The sequence below is a fragment of the Poecilia reticulata genome, chromosome 11 (genome assembly GCF_904066995.2).
Source record: "Poecilia reticulata chromosome 11, P_reticulata-male-v2, whole genome shotgun sequence".
NCBI classification, from domain to species: domain Eukaryota; kingdom Metazoa; phylum Chordata; class Actinopteri; order Cyprinodontiformes; family Poeciliidae; genus Poecilia; species Poecilia reticulata.
Genome location: NC_088840.1, coordinates 16939333 through 16962579, shown reverse-complemented (window position 1 = coordinate 16962579; position 23247 = coordinate 16939333). Strand labels below are relative to the sequence as shown.

The window sequence follows — 23247 nt, the reverse complement described above, 5'->3', positions numbered from 1 at the left end:
CTCTCAGTTGCGCGATGTCAGCTGTTTGGGATTCCCCTCTGTTCTGACGTCACTGCGCTTTTTGATTGGCTACCCGTCACATTCAACAAGTTGTATTCTCGTTCGAAGTCAGGGAAAACCCCACAGGTTGCGATAAAAGGGCCAAGACAACCCAAATAGGGAATATTCAGTATTTAATGGGAACACCAACAAGCAGAAGCCTTATCTGACTGTTCATCTCCCCTTCCCCTCTCCCCCGGGGCCGCAACAAAATGTCCAAGTCTTGACCGGTCCGCGGTAATAAACAGGTTGGGGACCACTGATTTAGCACATGCTAGTAGCAACACGAAGGATCAGCACTTTTACTGTTACAGTTACCGTTCAGAAACTACCGTAATCAGTTCAGTTAAATCTAATCTTGGCAACTTTTTTCTTTTTCAACCCTAATAAATGTGATATTCAATTGACCTGTTATGACTCAAATTTTGGGTGTTCGCCCCCCGCTGCTGCAGTTGCATCGTTGTGGAAAACCGGCAGAGATATCTGAGGCTTAGATGTATGTTTACTGATTAAAAAACAAAAAAGCAACTTTGGGGTTGTGGCTGGATTTATTCTGTGAAGAACCCAAAGAGGGTTATTTGATTGTGCTTTCTGGAAAACAATATATATTTACATTTAGGCACTCCTGCAATTGTCACACTTTTTCTCTTACAAACTGACTCCGGCCCCCCACCAGAGAAGGAAAACGTTATGTGGCCCTCACAGGAAAAAGTTTGGGGACCCCTGTACTACACCTTTCAGCATGTGTGTGTGGCCACTCCTCTCTGTGCTGCTGACAGATATCTTGAGAATGCTGTCTGTAACAGAGGCAAGACTTCCACATATAAAAGGCTATGGCTGATTGGAAGAAGTTCATTGCAGAGGAAACTTCTATTGTTGACATCTAATCCCAAGGTTTTTTTTTTTGCTTTGGACAATTTGGTTTGCTTGACTCTTAGGGCATCGTATGAATGCAGCAGATGTGTCAGATCGTCATTGTTCTGTCATTTTACAGGATTGTTTCAGAATTAGATGCCCATCCAGACTTTAAATTCTGACCAGTAGTCATGTTTTATTGTGTTTATGTGAAACTTAAACGTAATAAAGATGTTAAAAGTAATTGAACTTATGTCTTCATTTCAGCAAGCCAATAACATCTCTTGTTCCAGTATTCACAGGATCAATTTTTGGATTTTTGCCTTAGCATAAGATCCTTGAGTAAAGCTATGACAAAATATATATTTTAATCCTATGCAACAATAAAAATAAACTAGTTTTAGGTATATATATGCTGATATCAAGAAATTCAGTGTCAACATTTTCTTTACTTGAGATAATGTTTCTTAAAATAAGATAATATATCTTACTCGTATAAGTAAAACTGGCTTGTTTTAAGTAAAAATACACTAATTTTAAGATATTTGTAGGTTTATCTTGGTCAGATATTTTTTCTTGTTTTAGAAAATCTTGACAAGATAAATTTTCTTGTTCTGTTGGCAGATAATTTTTCTTATTTTAAGAAAATTATACCCTATTTTTGTACTTTTTTTTCTTGTTTTTGAAAGGGGACTTTTTACAGTGTATGGAGGAAGTCAATGTAAGACAAGATGTTACTGATACCTCATATGCCACTGCCTGTGTGCATTTGCAAATTGCAATCTTACTTTTTTATGAATCTTTTGAAGGAATGGCTTCTTCCTCACTGAGTGGCCTTTCTGCTCATGTTTGTACAGGACATGTGCCACTGTGAGTAAAGCCTAGGGGTGGACATTTATCATATTGTTTATCATTTATTGTGAAAAATGCATCACGATAAGAATTTAAGTATTTTTGTCTCAATAGTTTTCAGTCATTGGTGGTAACCCGCCCACCCCAACACACACACACACACTCACAAAACTGATCGTATTATTGGACATTATTTTTTTCTATTTTCACCACTGTATTTTACACAAAACACCAATAAATATCAGTAAAATTTAAAATATGATTAAATGCAGTTGCTGTGTTCAGTTTGGTGATATAATCACACTTTTTTGTTTAGCCTATTTCAAATAGAAATGGAGGGCTGGAGCACAATGTATGAGGCCATTAATGAGCATGTGCTAGAAAGAAAGTTTTATTCAGTTCAGATTTTTTGTATGTCCAATAGTTATGAGTGAGAGAGGTAAAATTAAGAGACAAAATAGCCTAAACACTTAAACAACTTCCTTTTAACAAGAAGACGCTCCAGCTTAGAGAGACTGGTCATATTCTATGACCAGTTAAAAATTAAAACAACTAAGAAAACAGAAAATAAAGAAACACTAGGGCTGGAAGACATTGTATGAGGCCATTTAAGGAGTGTGTGCTAAAAAGAAACACATTAAGAATCTGAAATACATAAGTTCATATTATTTGTGAACAGTCAGTGATTGAGACACAGAAGTAAGCTTAAGAGATCAATTAACCTAATCAGTTTTTTTCGAAAAGGAAAAACCGGAGCACTCGGAGAAAACCTATACATTTAATTTAAAGGGTGTGTGTCATGAAATGCGGGTGATGGTGGTGAGAGAGAACGCAGCAGACCCAGGTAGGAGATGAGTGATGGATTTCCCTGAGAGCATTAGGAGGTGGAAACTCAGAGAGAGCTCTAGGAAACTCAGAGGGAGCGCTAGGAGACTCAGAGGGAGCACTAGGAGACTTAGAGGGAGCACTAGGAGACTCAGAGGGAGCACTAGGAGACTTAGAGGGAGCACTAGGAGACTCAGAGGGAGCACTAGGAGACTCAGAGGGAGCACTCCGAGTCTCCTAGAGGGAGCTTTAGAAGACTCAGAGGGAGCACTAGCAGAATCTGAGGGAGAACTAGGGGGTGAAGATTCAGAGAGAGAACTAGGAGACTTGGAGGGAGCACTAGGAAACTCGGAGAATCAGAGTGAGCACTAGGAGACTCAGGGGGAGCACTAGGAGACTCAGGGGGAGCACTAAGAGGTGAGGACTCAGAGGGAGCACTAGGGGACTCAGGCAGAGCACGAGGTGAGGCGAGGGGCCCAAAGTCCGCAGCAGCAGTGACTGGAAGTGGTGCTGGTCCCAAAGATGACGGAAAGGCTGTAGCAACGGTGACTGGAGGCGTGGCTGGAGCTCCAGATAGAGATGTGACCGGAGACAAGGCAGATGCAGAAGACGTGGCCAGAGCTGGAGCAGATGCAGATGCAGAAGACATGGACGGAGCTGAGGTATACGCTGGAGACGCCTTCCTTCCGTCCGTCCGTCCGTCCTTCTTTCGTTCCTTTCTTCTTTCGTTCCTTCCGTCCGTCCGTCCGTCCGTCCATTTTCTTCCGCTTCTCCATCCGCTTCGTATCGCAGGGGTAGCAGCCTAAGTAAGGAGGCCCAGATTTCCCTCTCCCCAGCCATTTGGTCCAGGAGTTCCCAGATCAGCAGAGAAACATAGTCCCTCCATCGTGTTCTGGGTCTTCCCCTGGGCTGTCTCCTGGTGGGACGTATCTGAAACACCTCACTCACCAGGGAGGCGTCCAGGAGGCATCCTAACCAGATTTTCCGGCTCAGCTGCCATCCTTTTGATACTGCAACCCACCCCTTTTGTCCCTCCCACAGTTGGTGAACCCATGTGAAGAGGGAATCAGGTCTTGGGTTTAACCCCTATACCCTTATCTAATGCAAAATTTTCTCCGGTCGGTTTCTGTGGGACAAACCTTCCTGCCTTGAGATGTAAAAGGTCGCATTTCAGGCTTCCTTTTGCTGGGAGGTGTTGGCTTCAGTCACTAGTAGACTCAGGGGGAGCACTAGGAGACTAAGGGGAGCACTAGGAAACTCAGAGGGAGCACTACAAAACTCAGGGAAGCACTAAGAGGTGAGGACTCAGAGGAAGCACTAGGGGACTCAGGGAGAGTACTAGTTGAGGTGAGGGGCGCAAAGTCCGCAGCAGCAGTAACTGGAAGTGGTGCTGGTCCTGAAGATGACGGAAAGGCTGTAGCAAAGGTTGAAGGCTGCAGAGGCGTGGCTGGAGCTCCAGCTAGAGATGTGACCAGACACAAGGCAGATGCAGAAAACGAGGTCGGAGCTGGAGCAGATGCAGATGCAGAAGATGTGGACGGAGCTCAGGTGGACGCAGGAGATGCCGGAGCTGGGTTGGTGGAGTATTATTTAATGATTGGAACTGTCCATCCATCCATCCTTCGTTCGTTCCGTCCGTCCGTCCGTCCGTCCGTTCGTCCGTCCGTCCATCCATCCGTCCGTCCGTCCGTCCATCCATCCATCCATCCACTTTCTTCCGCTTCTCCATCCGCTTCGTATCGCAGGGGTAGCAGCCTAAGTAAGGAGGCCCAGATTTCCTTCTCCCAAGCCATTTGGTCCAGGATTTCCCAGATCAGCGGAGAAACATAGTCTCTCCATCGTGTTCTGGGTCTTCCCCTTGGCTGTCTCCTGGTGGGACGTGCCTGAAACACCTCACTCACCAGGGAGGCGTCCAGGAGGCATCCTAACCAGATTTTTCAGCTCAAGACCATGACCTTGGATTTGAAGGGACTGATCTTCATCCCGGCCACTTCGCACTCGGCTGCGAATCGCTCCAGTGAGAGCTGTAGATCATGACCTGATGAAGGCAGTAGGACCACATCTTCTGCAAAAAGCAGAGGATGCGATCTTAAGGCCACCAAATCGGATCCCCTCAACACCTTGGCTGTGCCTAAAAATTCTGTCAATAAAAGTATTGAACAGAATTAGTGACAAAGCAACCTTGGTGGAGTCCAACTCTCACCGGAAACGAGCCCGAGATACTGCCGGGAATGAGGACCAGACTCTGATTCCGGAGCGTCTGTAGCTCACGATCAGATCATCAAGGTCCCCCACCTTCAGCTGCCATCCTTTTGATATTGCAACCCACCCCTTTGTCCCTCCCACAGGTGGTGAACCCATGTGAAGAGGGAATCAGGTCTCAGGTTTAACTCATATACCCTTATCTACTGCTCATTTGTCTCTGGTCGGTTTCTGTGGGGCAAACCTTCCTGCCTTTAGAGGTAAGAGGCCGCATTTCAGGTTTCCTTTTGCTGGGAGGTGTTGGCTTCAGCTTTGCTTGTGTTTTGATGTTTTCTTCAATGAATTCTGGCTCTATCTTTCCTTCCCGCAGAACCAGAATTCTTCGATTGCCAATTGATTTTGTTTTGGGTAGCTCTAGTTTTTTTCCCTTGATTGGTGGTAGAGGTTTGAGTTGATCAAAGCAAAGTTGTGTTTCAACTTTGCTTTGATCAATATCACCTTCTACCTTAGCCCCTTTCCTCTTTATGGTTTCCTTCAAGTTATCATGTTGCTTCTTCTCTCTCATGTACATTTCTGTCATCTTATGCAGTTGGTTAGTGACTTCTTTAATGTGCTGTTGATCTCTCTCCCTGGTTTCGCTTAGTACGTTCATCTGTAAATTTAAGGATTTATTTTCTTTCTTAAGATCTCTCCAATCATACTCTGTGTGGGTTAAAGTTGGTTTCACAGCCAGGGCCTCTTTCTTTTGCTGTAAAGCTAAGAGCTTGGAGGTTTCAGCCTGCTGCTCTATGAGTTTGCTCACCTCCTGTTCTTTTTTCCTCAGACGTTCTTTTAGTGTCCTGTTTTGCTTTTTTTCCTGAGTTAATGTGCATGAAGATAAACCCATCCTTGCTCTAAACTCTTGTTTAGTTTTCTCTATGGCTTCCTCCATTGGGGTTCTGGGAAGTTTCTTCTCAAGAGCTTTATTTTCCTTCTCTGCCTCCTTCAAAAGCTTTTCCAGAGCTTTTACCCTGGCCTCAAGAACTCTGGACTTGTCTTTTTCTTTCGAAAGCTCATTATTCTTCATGCCAATTTCGTCAATCTTTCGGAGCACCTCAACCTCAAGTTTCTTCACTTCATTTTGTTGCATTTCAAGCTTTGCTTGGTGTGCTGTGATTACAGACACTATTTGCCATTTTTCTGCCTCAACCTTCTCAACCTGTAGTTTTGAGTCCCTCTCCAGGTTTTTTAAAGAGGCTTGAAGCTCTTTAACTTTGTTTTTATAGTCTTTAATTTCAGACAATAGCTGAGTCCTGTGGGAACTCCGGTTCTCTAACTCGTGTTGTAACTTTGGGATCTCCTGACTTTCCAGATATTTGTTTTGCCTGAGAGACCAGTTTAGGTCTTTGGTGAGTGATTTGATTTTCTCATTCAGAAGCTCAATTTGTATGTGAGCTTTTTCCAAATCCTCCTTCAGTACGTTCTCCTTAATCAGCACCGCAGATTTTTCTTTAATCCTGTGCAAAAAATCCATAACCACGAGAGCCAATTCATCTCTTGTCATTTGTCTAATTTGGGACTTTGTTAATGAGTCAGGGTCAATTTGTGACATTTTGACTATCCAACCGATGTATCAGAAAAGCTACAAAAAAATGCAATGTTAAATCCTATATGGAAATCCAACGTCCGTGCTGCTTCTTGAGCTTCTTGCAAATTTGATTCAGATGCAGAATATTCAAGGCATCTGTTTTTATGACATCACAACACTTTGACATCATCAGATTCCATCAGTGGAACAATGTAATGTATACTATGTTGCTAGGCAACAGCAAAGCCAGCTCACTTTCCAGTCTCCTGGCTGTTTCTACTTTAACAGCCAAATCTTACAAGCGCATATACTTTTTATACAGTATCTTGAGTGAGGAGTCGGTAGTCACTCCTAGTCACTTTTTCTTACTCCTGGTGAGTAAGAAACACAGGGGTTACAGAATGACATGAACGTTATATGACACAACAGGTGATTATTATTAGAAAATAAAGAAAGCCTAATAAACTGAATAACTGGAATTATTGTACGGGGTCTTAATCAGGAAATGGATAAGAGCTTCGTAAGGTCAAAGATTGGGGGTAATTTTTTTTTTTACATTTCCATCCATCCACCCATTTTCTTCCGCTTAAGTAATGAACAGAATCGGTGACAAAGGGCAGCCTTGGCGGAGTCCAACTCTCACCGGAAACGAGCCCGACTTACTGCCGGCAATGCGGACCAGACTCTGACACCGGTCATACAGGGACCTGACAGCCCGTATCAAAGGGCCTGGTACCCCATACTCCCGGAGTACCCTCCACAGGGCCTCCCGAGGGACACGGTCGAACGCCTTCTCCAAGTCCACAAAATACATGTAGACTGGTTGGGCGAACTCCCATGCACCCTCCAGGACCCTGCTGAGGGTGTAGAACTGGTCCAGTGTTCCACAACCAGGACGAAAACCACACTGCTCTTCCTGAATCCGAGGTTCGACTATCCGACAGACCCTCCTCTCCAGGACCCCTGAATAGACCTTACCAGGGAGGCTAAAGAGTGTGACCCCCCTGTAATTGGAGCACAACTTCTGGTCCCCCTTTTTAAACAGGGGGACCACCACCCCAGTTTGCCAATCCAGGGGAACTACCCTTGATGTCCATGCGATATTGCAGAGTTGTGTGAGCCAACACAACCCTGCAACATCCAGAGCCTTAAGGAACTCCGGGCAGATCTCATCCACCCCTGGGGCCCTGCCACCGAGGAGCTTTTTGACCACCTCGGCGACCTCGTCCTCAGAGATTGGAGAGCCCAACCCAGAGTCCCCAGGCTCAGCTTCCTCAACAGAAGGCATGTTGGTGGGATTGAGGAGGTCTTCGAAGTATTCCGTCCACCGGCCCACAACGTCCCGAGTTGAGGTCAGCAGTGCACCATCCCCACTATAAACAGTGTTGGTGCTGCACTGCTTCCCCCTCCTGAGACGCCGGATGGTGGACCAGAATCGCCTCGAAGCCGTACGGAAGTCTGTCTCCATGGCCTCTCTAAACTCCTCCCACGCCCGTGTTTTTGCCTAAGCGACAACCTGAGCCGCATGCTGTTTCGCCCGCCGGTACCCATCAGCTGCTTCTGGAGTTCCACAGGCCAAAAAGGCCCGGTAGGACTCCTTCTTCAGCTTGACAGCATCCCTCACCGAAGGTGTCCACCAACGGGTTCGAGGGTTGCCGCCCTGACAGGCACCAACAACCTTGTGGCCGCAGCTCCGATAGGCCGCCTCGGCAATGGAGGTACGGAACATGGTCCACTTAGACTCAATGTCCCGCACCTCCCCCGGAACATGTTTGAAGTTCTGCCGGAGATGAACCCAGCAGACCCTCACTACACGTTTGGGCCTGCCAGGTCTGACCGGCTTCCTCCCCCACCACTAGAGCCAACTTGCCACCAGGTGGTGGTCAGTGGACAGCTCCGCACCTCTCTTCACCCGAGTGTCCAAGACATACGTCTGCAAATCCGATGACAAAGTCAATCATCGAACTGTGGCCTAGGGCGTCCTGGTGCCAAGTGCACATATGGACGCCCTTATGCATGAACATGGTGTTCGTGATGGACAATCCGTGACGAGCACAGAAGTCCAACAACAGAACACCACTTGAGTTCAGATCGGGGGGGCCGTTCCTCCCAACCACGCCTTTCCAGGTCTCACTGTCATTGCCCACGTGAGTGTTGAAGTCCCCCAGTAGAACAAGGGAGTCCCCAGGAGGGGCACTCTCCAGTACCCCCTCTAAGGACTCCAAGAAGGGTGGGTTATCTGATCTGCTGTTTGGCCCGTAAGCACAAACAACAGTCAGAACCCGTCCCCCCACCCGTAAGCAGAGGGAGGCTACCCTCTCGTTCACCGGGGTAGACCCCAACGTACAGGCGCCCAGATGGGGGGCAACAAGTATGCCCACTCCTGCCCGGCACCTCTCACCATGGGCAACTCCAGAGTGGAAGTACGTCCAGCCCCTCTGAAGGAGACTGGTTCCAGAACCAGAGCCATGTGTTGAGGTGAGGCCGACTATTTCTAGCCGGAACCTCTCAGCCTCGCACACTAGCTCCGGTTCCTTCCCCACCAGAGAGGTGACGTTCCACGTCCCAAGAGCCAGCTTCTGCAGCCGAGGATCAGACTGCCAGGGTCCCCTCCCTCGGCTGCTGCCCATAGCACAATGCACCCGACCCCTTTGGCCCCTCCGACAGGTGGTGAGCCCATCGGAAGGGGGACCCATGTCTCCTCTTCGGGCTTAGCCCGGCCGGGCTCTGTGGTTAGAAGCCTGGCCACCAGGCGCTCCAGGCCTGGCTCCAGAGTGGGGCCCCGGTGACCCGCGTCCGGGCGAGGGAGACCCAAGTCCAAAGTTTGTGTTCATCATATGGGGTCTTCGGGCTGTGCTTTGTCTGGTTCCTCACCTAGGACCTGTCTGCCTTGGGTTACCCTACCAGGGGCATAAAGCCCCAGACAGCATAGCTCCTAGGATCATTGGGACACTCAAACCCCTCCACCACGATAAGGTGGCAGCCCAAGGAGAGGTTTTTTACATTTGTGCAATAATATTTGGCCATAATGATGATATTGTAATGATGCCAGCACACCACAGATGTAGTGCCGTCAAATGGGTTTATTAGTGAACACAGAAACGAGCCCCTATTTCTGAGGTCACAGCTTACACCTCTAACCAACCGTGGGCTCCTCCGAACTAGCTTCCTGCTAACACACCCGAACTCCCTCCTCTTCCTGTCCTGTCCCTGCTGCTCCTCTGATCCCCCGCCCACATGACAAGTCTATCACATGTGATTGGGAGATAGCAGAATCAGACAGTGGGAAAGCTATAACTTTATACACATAACAATAAAGATCACAATGTAACATACAACAAATACACATAACCATATGGGCACCAGCCGAACTAAAACACAGAATCGTTACATTATCCCCCACTACAGAGTTCCTCGCCCACGAGGGAACAAACAAAGTCATCAAACCGTCTTGGGGCCCTCCTCGTCCGCTGTGGGCGAGCGCCCTGCGGCGCTTCAGACTGCATCGCTGGAAAATCATTCAGCAACAGCGGTATGGCTTTTGGGGAGACTGGTAGTGATACCGGCGACCCCGGCTGATGGCCTTCTGGGGCCTGAGGTGCAGCCCTGCCTTGATAGGGGGCCAACCTGTCTCTCTACAGTGCTAGTCTTCTCTTGTTGTGGAGCATCTGCACTCTGTAAACCACCTCCCCCATGCGCTCCAACACTCTGCAGGGCCCCACCCACTGACTGTCCAGCTTCGGGCAGCGGCCCTTATTTCTCCGAGGGTTGAAAACTCAGACTAACTCTCCTGGTGTAAAGTGTCGACCCTTAGCTCTTACATCATAGTTCCGTTTTTGACGCACACCTGCTTGTTCCTGTTGTCTCCGAGCAAATGCATGTGCTGTCTCCAACCTGTCCTGAAGCTTTCTGGCATACTCAGGACCGGCTGGAACAGCAGGTGCATCCGGAGGGCGTCCGAAAGACAGTTCAGCTGGTGTGCGCAACTCCCTCCCCAACATGAGGAGTTATGGAGTGCATGTTGTGGAGTCCTGTACTGCTGAGCGGCATGCCATTAGCACCAGTGGAAGGTGCTCGTCCCAGTCCCGCTGATGCTCCGCTGTGAGGATGGCCAGCTGCTGTCCTAAGGTGCGATGGAGTCTTTCCACAAGTCCATCGCTCTGGGGATGTAATGGTGTTGTTCTTGTTTTCTGGATGCCAAAAAGGCTCCACATAACAGAAAACACCTGTGACTCAAAATAATGTAGTAAAAAATGTAGTCTTGGATAAACAGTGGGTAAAGCCGTGGTACTGAGACTGTATAAAATAACGAACCTTGTATTGTGTTAATCAAAGCCTGACAGCTTTGATTACAGCTCAAAATTATTTTTTAGTGCCGGTAAAATTATATTTATGCTGTAAATTACAGTTCAATTTAGTTGATCAGTTCCTGTGTTATGTGTTCTTTTGAAAATAAGGTGCATCTATCAGGAAATTGCATGTATTATTAGTCATTTCCATTAAATCAGTGTCAAAAGGTCTTGAAAAAATATTATCGTTTATCACAATAATTTTTTTAGACAATTAATCGTTCAGCTAAATTTGTTATTGTGACAGGCCTACTTCACCAGGAATTTTTAGATCATCTTTCCCTCAGGAATATAACAGAAGAACATAAACTGTTTTTATACATTTACATTCAGATTTGGTAACGCACACATATGTGGTTAAAAATCCAAAATATTGACATTGAGTAGATGCATAATATCCCAAACTATGCTTATTAGAAAATAATTACCCCAGTCGTTTGTGTCGGTGTTTCCTAGTCGAGTCGAAGTCGCCTCCTTCACCTTGTCCAAAATTCAACCGCCCGTCTTTTAACCTCCACACTTTATCCCCATGTTATATTCTTTACACGCCCTTCCTGTTCTTTTTAGAATTGATTTTAAACTTTTATTGTTTGTTTTTAGGCTCTTAACAGCCTTGCACCTTCTTATTTATTTGAACTTTTAAAGGTTTTTGTGAGTGGCACACCAACACTTGAGGTCATGCAGTCAGGTTTTATTGGATGTTCCAGGGACTACACTTAAACGCTGTTTTTATTTTGCAGTGGTTGCCCTCCATGCCTCATTTTGATCTTCCTACCATCACCAAACCAGGCATTTTTTTAAAGCACGTTGTAGGAGAATTTGTTCAGAAAGGTTTTGGATTTTGTTTTGTGATATAATTTTATTATGTTCTTGGTTCTTCATTTTTTTTGGATGTCTTAAAGCACTCTGCATTGAAATGCATCTTTTTAAAGAGCATTGTTTGATCTATCATCTGAAAATAAAGTATGATACAAATGCAAACCTATCAAGCCATGAACTAACAGGTTGTGGAAAACGAAGTATCCAAGAAGCCAGCGGTAACTCTGGAGGAGCTGCAGAGATGAAAGAATCTGTCGGCATGAAAAAGCCTGGAGATTGGGTTTAGGTTCACTTTCCAGCAGGATAACAACCCTAAGGAACCAATTAGATCAAGCATGTTCCTACATTTTTATAATGACCAAGCTGAAGTCCAGACATACTGCAACTCCAATTAAGAATCTGCAGCTAGGCTTTTGTTTAAAGCTGCTCTTTATCCGATGAGGTTTTAGAAGTGCAAACTGATGGTGATGTAATACTAAACGTTTCTGATTGCTTTATTTTAGTTCTCCTCTGTAGCATTGTTGCAGCTAAACATCTCTGCACATTGCTCTTTGCTGTTGAGTCAGGTTGTGGCACCACAAAGTGAGCTACTCCTTCCATGACCCCCACCGCTTTAGCTAATAACCACAGCAGCCGCTTTTCAGAACCAAAATCAAAACTGGAGTAATTTTGGAGCCCTTTAGCAGCTTGTAGAGCTCTTAATCACACTGACTCTGGATCAGATATGACTGATCTGATCCGTGCTTTTGTGGTAAGCCTTTGTAGTGAAGGAGCCTCAGTCACTACAACGTAAAAGTCACCTCCAGCTGAACCTGAAGCCACTCAGTGCAATTAGTGAGCTTTCTTTTTTATTCTCTTTACCGATTACAGAGAAGGAGCAAAGTTTCAGAGCTCATTAATAGTAATACTAACAATTGTAGTCTGGTAAACTGAGGAACATAGACACAAAGTTAGAAATGTTTTTTTTTTATTTCCCGAATACTCTAATAGAAGAAGAGTATTGTTAAATTAATTTGGAGTTCTACAGAATGGTACATTTTTGGTAAAGATCTTACAGTGACAGCTACTTGAATAGCAAGAATCAAATAAATCCCTTTTTTTACTGAGTGCATAAACAACTGAAGCAGGCACGCTTCTATAAAAAAAAAGAAAGAAAATCACAGATTTTTTAAAATATGGTCAACTCAGTGTAAAAATAAATCACACAGACTTCTTACAATATGGTCAACCTAGTGTAACATCTCAAAATACTCACGTAGTAAACTCTGCTTACAACTCAAAATCGTAGATGGCAACGGGCCATTCACCCTAACTGGCACAGTAAGGTCAGATAAACATGCATCCAGTGAAATAACAGATGATCATTTAACAGAAACTCACAATATGTTAAGACATAAAGCCCCACAGTTCCTCACGGAGCTTGAACAAGCTCCACAGTTCGTCACAGAAATCTTCTGTTCTAGGACATCAGAAAACCATTAGAAAACCATTAGGGACGTTAGCACACGTAGCGAGCAGGACAAAGCTACTTCTAACGGTCTAACGGTTTTCCTCCCATTCTCTGGGCTCCTACACACAGCTCCCTCTGGTGGTCAATGCGAAACAATGCTTTTCCAATCGGCTACATAATAATAATAATAATAACAATAACGTGAATTTTTTCATGTTAGATTTAACCCTCTATGGTCCATGGACGCGTATACACGTCTTTTTTACATGTCTGCTTTGGTGCGACGTAGCAGCAAGACTTCGCCTCCCCCAGTTTCACTTTCAAACTGCTTAAAGTGCACGTTAAACTACACACCAGTTTCTAAATTGTGTTAATAGGCCAAGTAAAACCGGACTTATGCTTAAATATAGTCGTTTTCGCAATGCAAGGAACGGAACGGGTTCAAAGTAGAACTTGCATTAGAACTTCCAACCCGGTTCGGGCCAGCCAAATGGGGCTGCTTAGAATTCAGCAGCTGATTGGTTTAGAGCAGTGGTTCTTAACCTTTTTTGAGGTACCGAACCCCCCAGTTGCATATGAGTATTCACCGAACCCTTCTTATTCCACCCCCCACACACACACACAAAATACTTTGCGGTATTCTGATTTAATAATGTAATTATATTAGCTGTGTTACCACCCCCCGCCACTAGAGGCAGTAGCAACCCCGAAAAGATGCGACTAGGGAGCAGATTTAGACCACAGAATTTGGTATAAACAGTGAGTTTTGCTGAAGTAATTAAAGACACAAGTTCAAATCCATGCTGAGTGGAGCTCCTTCAATCAGTGCTCCCTCCGCAGCTCTGATTGGCTAAGCAATGTAACGTGATCCTCTGCCGCAAGTGATGGCAAAGCGGCGAGTCATCACGACTTTACACAAGTGTGTCTTTACCTCCGCGGCAGAGGCTCCGCCGAACCCCGGAGACAGACTCATCCAACCCCTGGGGTTCAATCGAACCCAGGTTAAGAACCACTGATTTAGAGTCAGCCGTTGATCAGGTCTAGCTGGCTCTCAGTAAACTGTTCTTACTGTATTTTGTAAAGAGTGCTTTTTTTTCTTTTTTTTAATTTGCGATGAATTCCTCTCAATATTCTGCTGTTACCGGTCCCATGATGAGGTAATTTTTTTCGGCCGCTACATCGAAACCATTGTTTAGTTTAAAAAATAATGACGTCAGGTACAGCTTCGATGCCGCACTCAGTTATATGCAAATACAACAGGGCTGCAGTACGGGTGGAACCGGACCGAAGCGGTCCGAACTGCTGGTTCTTGAGTTACAGCACTGTAAAAATGAGAATTGAGGGGTTTTTGAATTTGCACAAACAAAATAAGTTAATACTACACAATTCAGTCACCTTTCTTGTATTTACACAATTGAATAAAGAACCATTTACTTAATTCCCAACAATAATGAAACTACAAATTTTTCTTATGTTGATTTAACGTGATTAAATTAGATTACTAAAACCATTGTAATCATGTTTTATCATTACCCGAAATTATGCAATATAACAAAGACAATAATTAAATATGATTGGACAATAATAAGAGCGGGCTTTTGAATCTTAACCAATAAGAAGCCAAACCAGATCATTTTAAAGATATCGCGATTGCCGCGCAGTTTCTTCTGACTATTTAGCCACAAGAACACAAGACAAATTTTTGGAGGCGCACCGATTAGGTAAGTGATCTAAATATTATTTTTTTATAGTTGGGTATTTTCCACAAAAATTATCATTCTGTATGAGAAGTCATTTGTAAACCTTCTGCATGTTCTTTGGTTTTCTCTTTGCTAGCTATCGTTATTAGCACCGGGGCTTAGCTCTAGCACAGATCAGTCCATCATAGTTTATCAAAGTAGTCCACAAAAAACAGTTGTTACCGATCAATTTTGTAAGTTGTGTGCTTGGGAGAGAGTAACGAGGCGGTTTTGATAGCTCGGCAAGCTAGTGAAAAGCCACCGGGAGAATGCAAAGTGTTCGTGTTGCTTTTTTTTCTCATGGCTACTGAGTCAGTTACTTAGACTGGCTGTAGCTGGTGGAGTAATGGATTCAGTGTTCTGTTCTTAGCATGGAAAATGTTTGCATGTCTTGTCGAATCATGGTAAACGAACAGAACCATTGTCTGTTGTTATGGTAACGGGTCTGCATTTAGCGTCGCTGACAGAGCGACAAAAATAAGAATAAGAGGGATTTTGAGTACTTCCGATTGTTTTCTGCGTTATTTTTCCGTATCTGTGGTGCACTGCGCTACGTTAATAATCCCCTCCATCCCCATGCTTCGTTTTGCTAATGTAATGGTTCTATCGCGGCAGCGGCGCTATGTGGACAGCGAGGCTCAAAGCTCCAGCGCGCTTATTTGAATCCAAATGTCTTCCAGATGATCAAGTCTTGTGTTAAGTGCCCTCTGTAAATATCTACTAAGAAGTGTAGATTGTGACGTATGTTTTTCTTAAACAATGTTATACATGTTTTTTTTTTTGGATGTAATGTTAATCTAAGATGTCTAGGCACATTTACTTGACTGTTCACTTCTGCAACAGTGATTGTTGGGCTTCTTCCTTCAAAGTTTATTTGATAGGGACAGACACACATTTACATAGACAAACTGAACGAAACAGCAGTCCCATGCCAGCATCATGGTGCAATAGCAACAGCTAATTCGCAGCACTTGTCCCTAGATGGGCTTTTTTTCCCCTAAAAATAATAACTCTAAAAATTGAAGTGAAATCATTTGAAACAACACGACATAATATATTCAGAGAAGTGTAAAAAAAAATTAAAAATGAGAACAGGTCTGTTTTTGGCATAACCAGAGTTTTGTTTGATTTTTGAACATACTAAAACTGGTTACAGACTTTAAGTGAACAGGGAGTGAGTTCGAAGCTGCAGATCCTCTCACAGACAGTGCACTTTGAGCAAAAGTGGTTCTTCGAAAGGGAACCTTACAATTTCCCTCCAAGGCTGCTCTGGTAGATCTGCTATTGCCCTGCAATGTCTGTATGCAATCGCTTAATGGCATTGGTGCTAGTCCATTTAAACACTTAAAAATCAGTTTTACAAATGTCTTACAAATGTTGAACATTTGAAGCTCATTACTTTGTGCTCTTTTTTTTAGATAAACGCTGAGTTTAAGAGAATTACCACCACACCACTTCAGTCAAAGTTCTTGTCTCAGCTGGATCTCCATTTTGACAACCTGATGAAGCTGATCAAAACTAGAGGACAGCTTGGACAAAGGCTAGGACAAATTGTTGCACAAATGGATGATGTAAGTGATATAGCCACAACACAACTATCAATCTTTTTGGATAAACTTTTTTAATGTAGAAAATTACATTTTTCTTGTGTTAAATGTTCTCACCTTGTTAAATGAACTTTTACACCTGCTTGTTTTCACTTCAACCTCTACTTTAACTTTATTTGTATGTCTTCACTTTAAAACAGTTGTGTAAAATGAATTGTTAAATTTCAAGCACAAGGCTTGAAAAAAGATTCTAATTCCATTAATTTCCTTCAGTGTGAAGATGTTGATGCTGCATGGGAGTGTTATTAAGACAGTCTGCATGTATATGGGAGAAGAACCAGCCAAGCTCATCCAGGAGTATAGTATGTACTGTATCTATTTGTGTATTTATCTAGATTTAAATTTCTCTAGATATGTATATATCTCTTTCCACATGGATATACATCCATCTATGTCCATCTCTACATTTAGATATACTTGAGATATCTATATTCATAAAAAATTTACGTCTAAAAGGTTGTCCAATCTTTTAGAGATAGCTCTTATAGAGAAAGGTCTATATACATATATATAGATGCATCTAGGTCTAGAGAAAGAGAGATTAACTTGTCATCACTTCACATAGGGTGTGGATGAAGCAACCATTGAAGAGGCTATTGGAACCACCACCATCGGCGTTTTTTCATCTGAAAGACTTCATCACATGAAGACATCAGGATCGTCCATGAAGGCATCAGGGTGGTGTCCAATTTGGATAGTGTGCCAACAGCTGCTGTAATACTTGTTGGACTGATATATGGACTGAACCTCGCCGACCCTGCTGACCTCCGCTACACTTTTGAGGTGTTACAGAAGATAACAATGGAACTGGATGGAGGTGAACTGTCCAACAAGACATTATTCCTTAAAAACTGCCTCTATGAGTGAGTAAATGGACATTTTAAATGTTTTTATTTAATAATGTTCTAATGTTCACTTTTTGTGTTTTTTGTTGTATTCCTCATTGCAGGGCACATATTTATTTTTTAATGACTAACTGCAGAAATATGTTCAAGGTCAACTATTAAGTTGTCGTATGTGATATTTATAAGCAATAGGTTTTTCACATATTTGTTTAAACTGTCACTATAATATTGCATAGTAAACAGTAAAACATGAGACTGATGATATAAAAAAATTAAGCTGTGTTATACGGACTTGACATAATAATAATTTTAACAAATATGTACAAAAGAATTGTCACAAAAGTTACATTTGGCAGCATGTACGTTCAATAAAGTTGATAGAAATCTATCATAAACCTGGCATAGCATCTGTCATGAACAGGAAGGAGTCTTCACAAATGTCTATGACTGTTATGAAGTGTCATTTAGTAAATAATGACACTTTAATGCAAAGTTGGCACTTTTAATGCAACTTTGCATTAAAAGTGTCATTATTTACCAAATGACACTTCATAACAGTCATAGACATTCATAGACTCTTATGTTCATGACTGTCATGTCAGTCTTGTGCACCCCGTCAAATAAAGTGTTAGCCAGATTTCTACAAACTGTTTGAACATGTATTAATATGAAATTAATGCTGCAGTATGTAACTTTTATAACTTTCTTTTTACATATTGGTTAGAACTATCAGTACGTTATGTCTGTATAACACAAGGCTCAGTTTTTTTTCACCAATTATCTGTCTGATGTTTTATTGTTTGCAATGTAATAATATAGTGATAGTTTAAACAAATTACAAAAAAATAAAAAATTCTCAGGGGAACATACAGCAGCTTAAAGGTTGACCTGTAACATATCTCTATAAAAGATAAAATGATTTAGAAAAGTATCAGCATCATACATGTTCAACTTTTTTGAACATGTATGGTGCCAAATCTAACTTGTATAAAAAAATATTTTACATATTATCTCATGTCAGTCATATGGGCACCCTGTCAAATAGTGTTATTAAAATCTGACTTACTTTTCTACATAATCTTGTATATCTCTTGTACAAATATGTTCCAGATGAACCTTCAAACCTGCAGTGTGTAACTTATAAAAACTAAGTTCTTTAAAAGCACTTGTATAAAATTTCCCTCATCATTTACAGTTAAGCAAGAGACAATCTGTGGAAGAAATCCAGCGCTGTCTTCCACTGACAAACATGTAAAAACAACCATTTTGCTTACTTACATACTGCAGCTTTAATGTCATGTTACATGTTCAAAAACATTGTTAAAATCTGAAATACTATTCTATATCATGTTAAATATGTTTTATAAAGCTTAACTGTTATATTTTAATATCCATTTTATATCTTAAATATTAATACATCAAAACTTGATATCATTTCATATCTTAAATAACATGTTTGTTAATAAAAACTGTATTTCAGGTAAGACTCAATTTAAAAATGTTCTGTGTCTTAAATGTAAAAAATGTTAAATACAAAATGGTGATTTTGGAATGTTCATTTAAATAAAGTTCAATTGTTCAGCATCACTTGCACTCTTTGTCTTTCTTGTCAAAGATCTGTTTCTTTTTTATTAAATGTTTTACATTAGAAAGGTATATAGATAACTTGAAAAAATTAAGTAGGATTTGAAGCTGTAGCAGTGTTCCAATAACATGATAGAATTGTGTTTACACAACACAATTTCTTTGAGTAATACTGGCAATGAAAAATAAGCTGGTGTTATTCATTATAATAGTGTTACTAAGACATAAATAAAGTTATTGATAATACATAATATATTTACATTATGGTAAGAGATAAAATGTTTGTAGTTTCAACTTAATATTTTCAAGTAATCTCATGTAAATAAAATATGTTGATTTGACAAGCTTTAAGTATTTGAGGGAAAGTATGTCTGTTTTACTTATTGGCATTGTGTTGGACGGATGTACACAATAAAATTAAGTAAACTGAACAGCTTTTTTCTTTCAGTGTGCTTGTTCTGGTTTAACTGCTGGCTCTTGACTTACTGGTGGTTCTTGAATTGCTGCTCACTGAAAGAAAAAAGGTGTTCAATTTCCTTAATTTTATTGTGTACATCTGTCCCACACAATGCAAATAAGTAGAACAGACATATTTTCCCTTTCCCTGAAATACTTAAAGCTGGTCAAATCAACATATTTTATTTACATGAGATTACTTGAAAATATTAAGTTGAACCTAATTTTTATAAGTTACACACTGCAGGTTTAAAGGTTAATCTGGAATATATTTGTACAAAAGATATACAAGATTATGTAGAAAAGTAAGTCAGATTTCAATAACACTATTTGACAGGGTGTGCATATGACTGACATGAGATATGTAAAATATATATTTTTATAAAAGTTACATTCGGCAGCATACATGTATGCTGCCGACACTTTTCTAAATAATTTTATCTTTTATAGAGATATGTTACAGGTCAACCTGTAAGCTGATGTATGTTCTCTTTAGAACAAAACTATTTTTTTTTATATATTTGTTTAAACTATCACTATATTATTACATTGCAAACAATAAAACATCAGACAGATAATCGGTGGAAAAAACTGAGCCAACTTTATTGAACATGTACATGCTGCTTTTGTAACTTTTGTAGTAATTCTTTTATACATATTTGCTAAAATTACTATTATGTCAAGTAAGACATAAGACAGCTTTTTTCTTTCTTTCTTTTTTTAGATTATCTGTCTCATGATAGACCTCTCAGCTCATAGTGGACAATTGTAACAAATGGTGTTTTGTTTTTTCTTCTTCTGATGTGTCTCTGCTTCCCCTTTGGTCTTGGTGGAGAGCCTGTAACGATGAACTGCGTCAGTGGGGGGAAAAAAAAGTCTTCTTTCCCAAACTCTGTCTCTTTATTACAAATTCTTGAAATTATGAAAACATTAACATTCCTTAGTACAATCCTATTTTTGTGTCTTTCTGTAATCAAGCAACCACATAGCTTTCACTTCAGTAAATAGTATCAACTCCCACCAACTGTGACAGTATCAAATTGCCAAATTAAACAGTTCACCAATTAATTAAGAGCTCACAGATGTACATTAAAAAAAAAGAACATTTCTCAAATGCTATATTTCAAGGGCACTAATTTCTTTGAGTCATAATAATTATGAGAGGATTAATTATGTTAAGTAATTTAACATGGACATGTTATAATGAACAAATATACTTTAAGCTCTAATGGGCTTCGAATAACTACTGACAGTACAGTTTAATTGCTTACACAGCAGGGGAGAAATAGTAACGTCTATAATAATAATAATAATATTATTAATAATAATAATAATTCCCTTTGAACAGATAACACAACACAACGCATGTCAGGGTACCAATGTTTGATCGGGGAGTGGAACGGAGCTTATTGTTACATGTAGCGATATTCAAAACGGCCGTTAGATGACCTTTGTAGCTAAAATGTAGCTAACTGCGATCCTAACAAATCACTATTTTCTCTTTTATTTATTTCTTTTTTAATATTTGAGCATGTCTATGTTTTAAATTACGAAATCAGATCCAAATTAACTTGTTACTCGTCATTTTTAGAGGGGGGCAGCCCTCATCCGCTTCACATCACTAACCTGTAACGATGAACAGCGTCAGTGGGAAAAAAAAAAAAGAACGACCGCCATCTTCTTCCCCAAACTGTCTGAAGAGAAAGGGGCGGGGCTACTCACTTCCGGCCCCCTGGTGAAACGCTGGCCGAATTTTGGTTGCTTTTTTTTTCTTCTCTTAATGACGAATGACAATACTATTAATTTATGTGGTGGCTTTTATTCTTAAACAGATTTTCTGGACTATAAACAAGTGATGATTAAATTCTCCCAGTTTATAGTGTATCACATCTACAGAGATCTATCTCTAAAAGGTTGGACAGATCAATGTAAATCTAGATGAATATAGATATCTCTAAGTATATCTAAATGTAGAGGTAGGAAGGAAATTAATGGAATTGTAATCTTTTTTCAAGCCTTATGCTTGAAGTTTAACAATTTACTTTACACAACTGTTTTCAAAGTGAAGACATACAAACTAATAAAGTTAAAGTAGAGGTTTAAGTGAAAACAAGCAGGTGTAAAAGTTCAAGGTGAGAACATTTAACACAAGAAAAATGTAATTTTCTACATTAAAAAAGTTTATCCAAAAAGATTGATAGTTGTGTTGTGGCTATATCACTTACATCATCCATTTGTGCAACAATTTGTCCTAGCCTTTGTCCAAGCTGTCCTCTTGTTTTGATCAGCTTCATCAGGTTGTCAAAATGGAGATCCAGCTGAGACAAGAACTTTGACTGAAGTGGTGTGGTGGTAATTCTCTTAAACTCAGCGTTTATCTAAAAAAAAGAGCACAAAGTAATGAGCTTCAAATGTTCAACATTTGTAAGAGCCCAGCAATCACTGTTGCAGAAGTGAACAGTCAAGTAAATGTGCCTAGACATCTTAGATTAACATTACATCCAAAAAAACAAACAAACATGTATAACATTGTTTAAGAAAAACATACGTCACAATCTACACTTCTCAGTAGATATTTACAGAGGAGAAGCCGTTTTCGCACTGCAAGGAACGGAACGGCACGCTTCGGTCCGGTTCCACCCGTACTGCAGCCCTGTTGTACTTGCATATAACTGAGGGCGGCATCGAAGCTGTACCTGACGTCATTATTTTGAAACTAAACTATGGTTTCGATGTAGCGGCCGAAGCCTTTTCCTCAGAGATGCAGCGGAAAACTTAATCATTCCTCGTTGACCGATCTAGCTCATTCTATACCGGGTCGGGAGTTCTAATGCAAACACGGTCGGCCCTACTTTGAACCCGTTCCGTTCCGTTCCTTTCTCTTACCATGATTCGACAACCAAAGACATGCAAACATTTTCCATACTAAGAACAGAACACTGAATCCATTACTCCAACAGCTACAGCCAGTCTAAGTAACTGACTCAGTAGCCATGAGGAAAAAAAGCAACACGAACACTTTGCATTCTCCCGGTGGCTTTTCACTAGCTTACCGAGCTATCAAAACTGCCTCGTTACTCTCTCCCAAGCACACAACTTACAAATTTGATCGGTATCAACTATTTTTTGTGGACTACTTTGATAAACTATGATGGACTGATCTGTGCTAGAGCTAAGCCCCGGTGCTAATAACGATAGCTAGCAAAGAGAAAACCAAAGAACATGCAGAAGGTTTACAAATGACTTATACAGAATGATAATTTTTGTGGAAAATACCCAACTATAAAAAAATAATATTTAGATCACTTACCTAATCGGTGCGCCTCCAAAGATTTGTCTTGTGTTCTTGTGGCTGAATAGTCAGAAGAAACTGCGCGGCAATCGCGATATCTTTAAAATTATCTGGTTTGGCTTCTTATTGGTTACGATTCAAAAGCCCGCTCTTATTATTGTCCAATCATATTTAATTATTGTCTTTGTTATATTGCATCATTTCCGGTAATGATAAAACATGATTACAATGGTTTTAGTAATCTAATTTAATCACGTTAAATCAACATAAGGAAAAATTAGTAGTTTCATTATTGTTGATAATTAAGTAAATGTTTCTTTATTCGTGTAAAAAATCGTGTAAATACAAGAAAGATGACTGAATTGTGTAGTATTAACTTATTTTGTTTATGCAAATTCAAAAACCCCTCAATTCTCATTTTTTCAGAGTGGTTCTTGAATTGCTGGTGGTTCTTGAGTTACTGGCGGTTCTTGAATTGCAGCGCCTGCAAGCCAAAAAACCCTTTTTTTGTTGTTTTTCTCCTGGACTGAGGTTGCAGCAAAGCTTGTGATGTGCCGCGTTCTCCTTGACAGAAACTGTTTTGATGAGTGACACAACTGATTTGTGTGCAGACCTATTGGGAAACCAATTTTGTAGATAGTTGTAAGAAAAATAAAACACATTAAACATTTTGATATTGGAAGGAATTTGTGGTGGAGACATTGTGCCACATTTTCTAAATAGTTGTATAAAACGCCTGGGAAATTGCACAAAATTTTATGTATAA

At 41.1% G+C, this 23247-nt stretch overlaps 2 long non-coding RNA genes across 2 annotated transcripts; one reads left to right on the top strand and one right to left on the bottom strand.

Annotated features, from left to right (window-relative positions):
• Positions 1 to 15386: 15386 nt before the first annotated feature.
• On the top strand, positions 15387 to 18537 carry LOC145553863 (uncharacterized). Its single transcript, XR_014089905.1, has 3 exons — positions 15387 to 16268; positions 16518 to 16606; positions 16870 to 18537. It is a non-coding gene; the product is annotated as an uncharacterized LOC145553863 (long non-coding RNA).
• A 1235-nt stretch (positions 18538 to 19772) lies between these two features.
• LOC145553570 (uncharacterized) lies at positions 19773 to 22746 on the bottom strand. Its single transcript, XR_014089599.1, has 3 exons — positions 22500 to 22746; positions 21415 to 21567; positions 19773 to 20027 (listed from the first exon to the last, which is right to left on the bottom strand). It is a non-coding gene; the product is annotated as an uncharacterized LOC145553570 (long non-coding RNA).
• Positions 22747 to 23247: the final 501 nt, after the last annotated feature.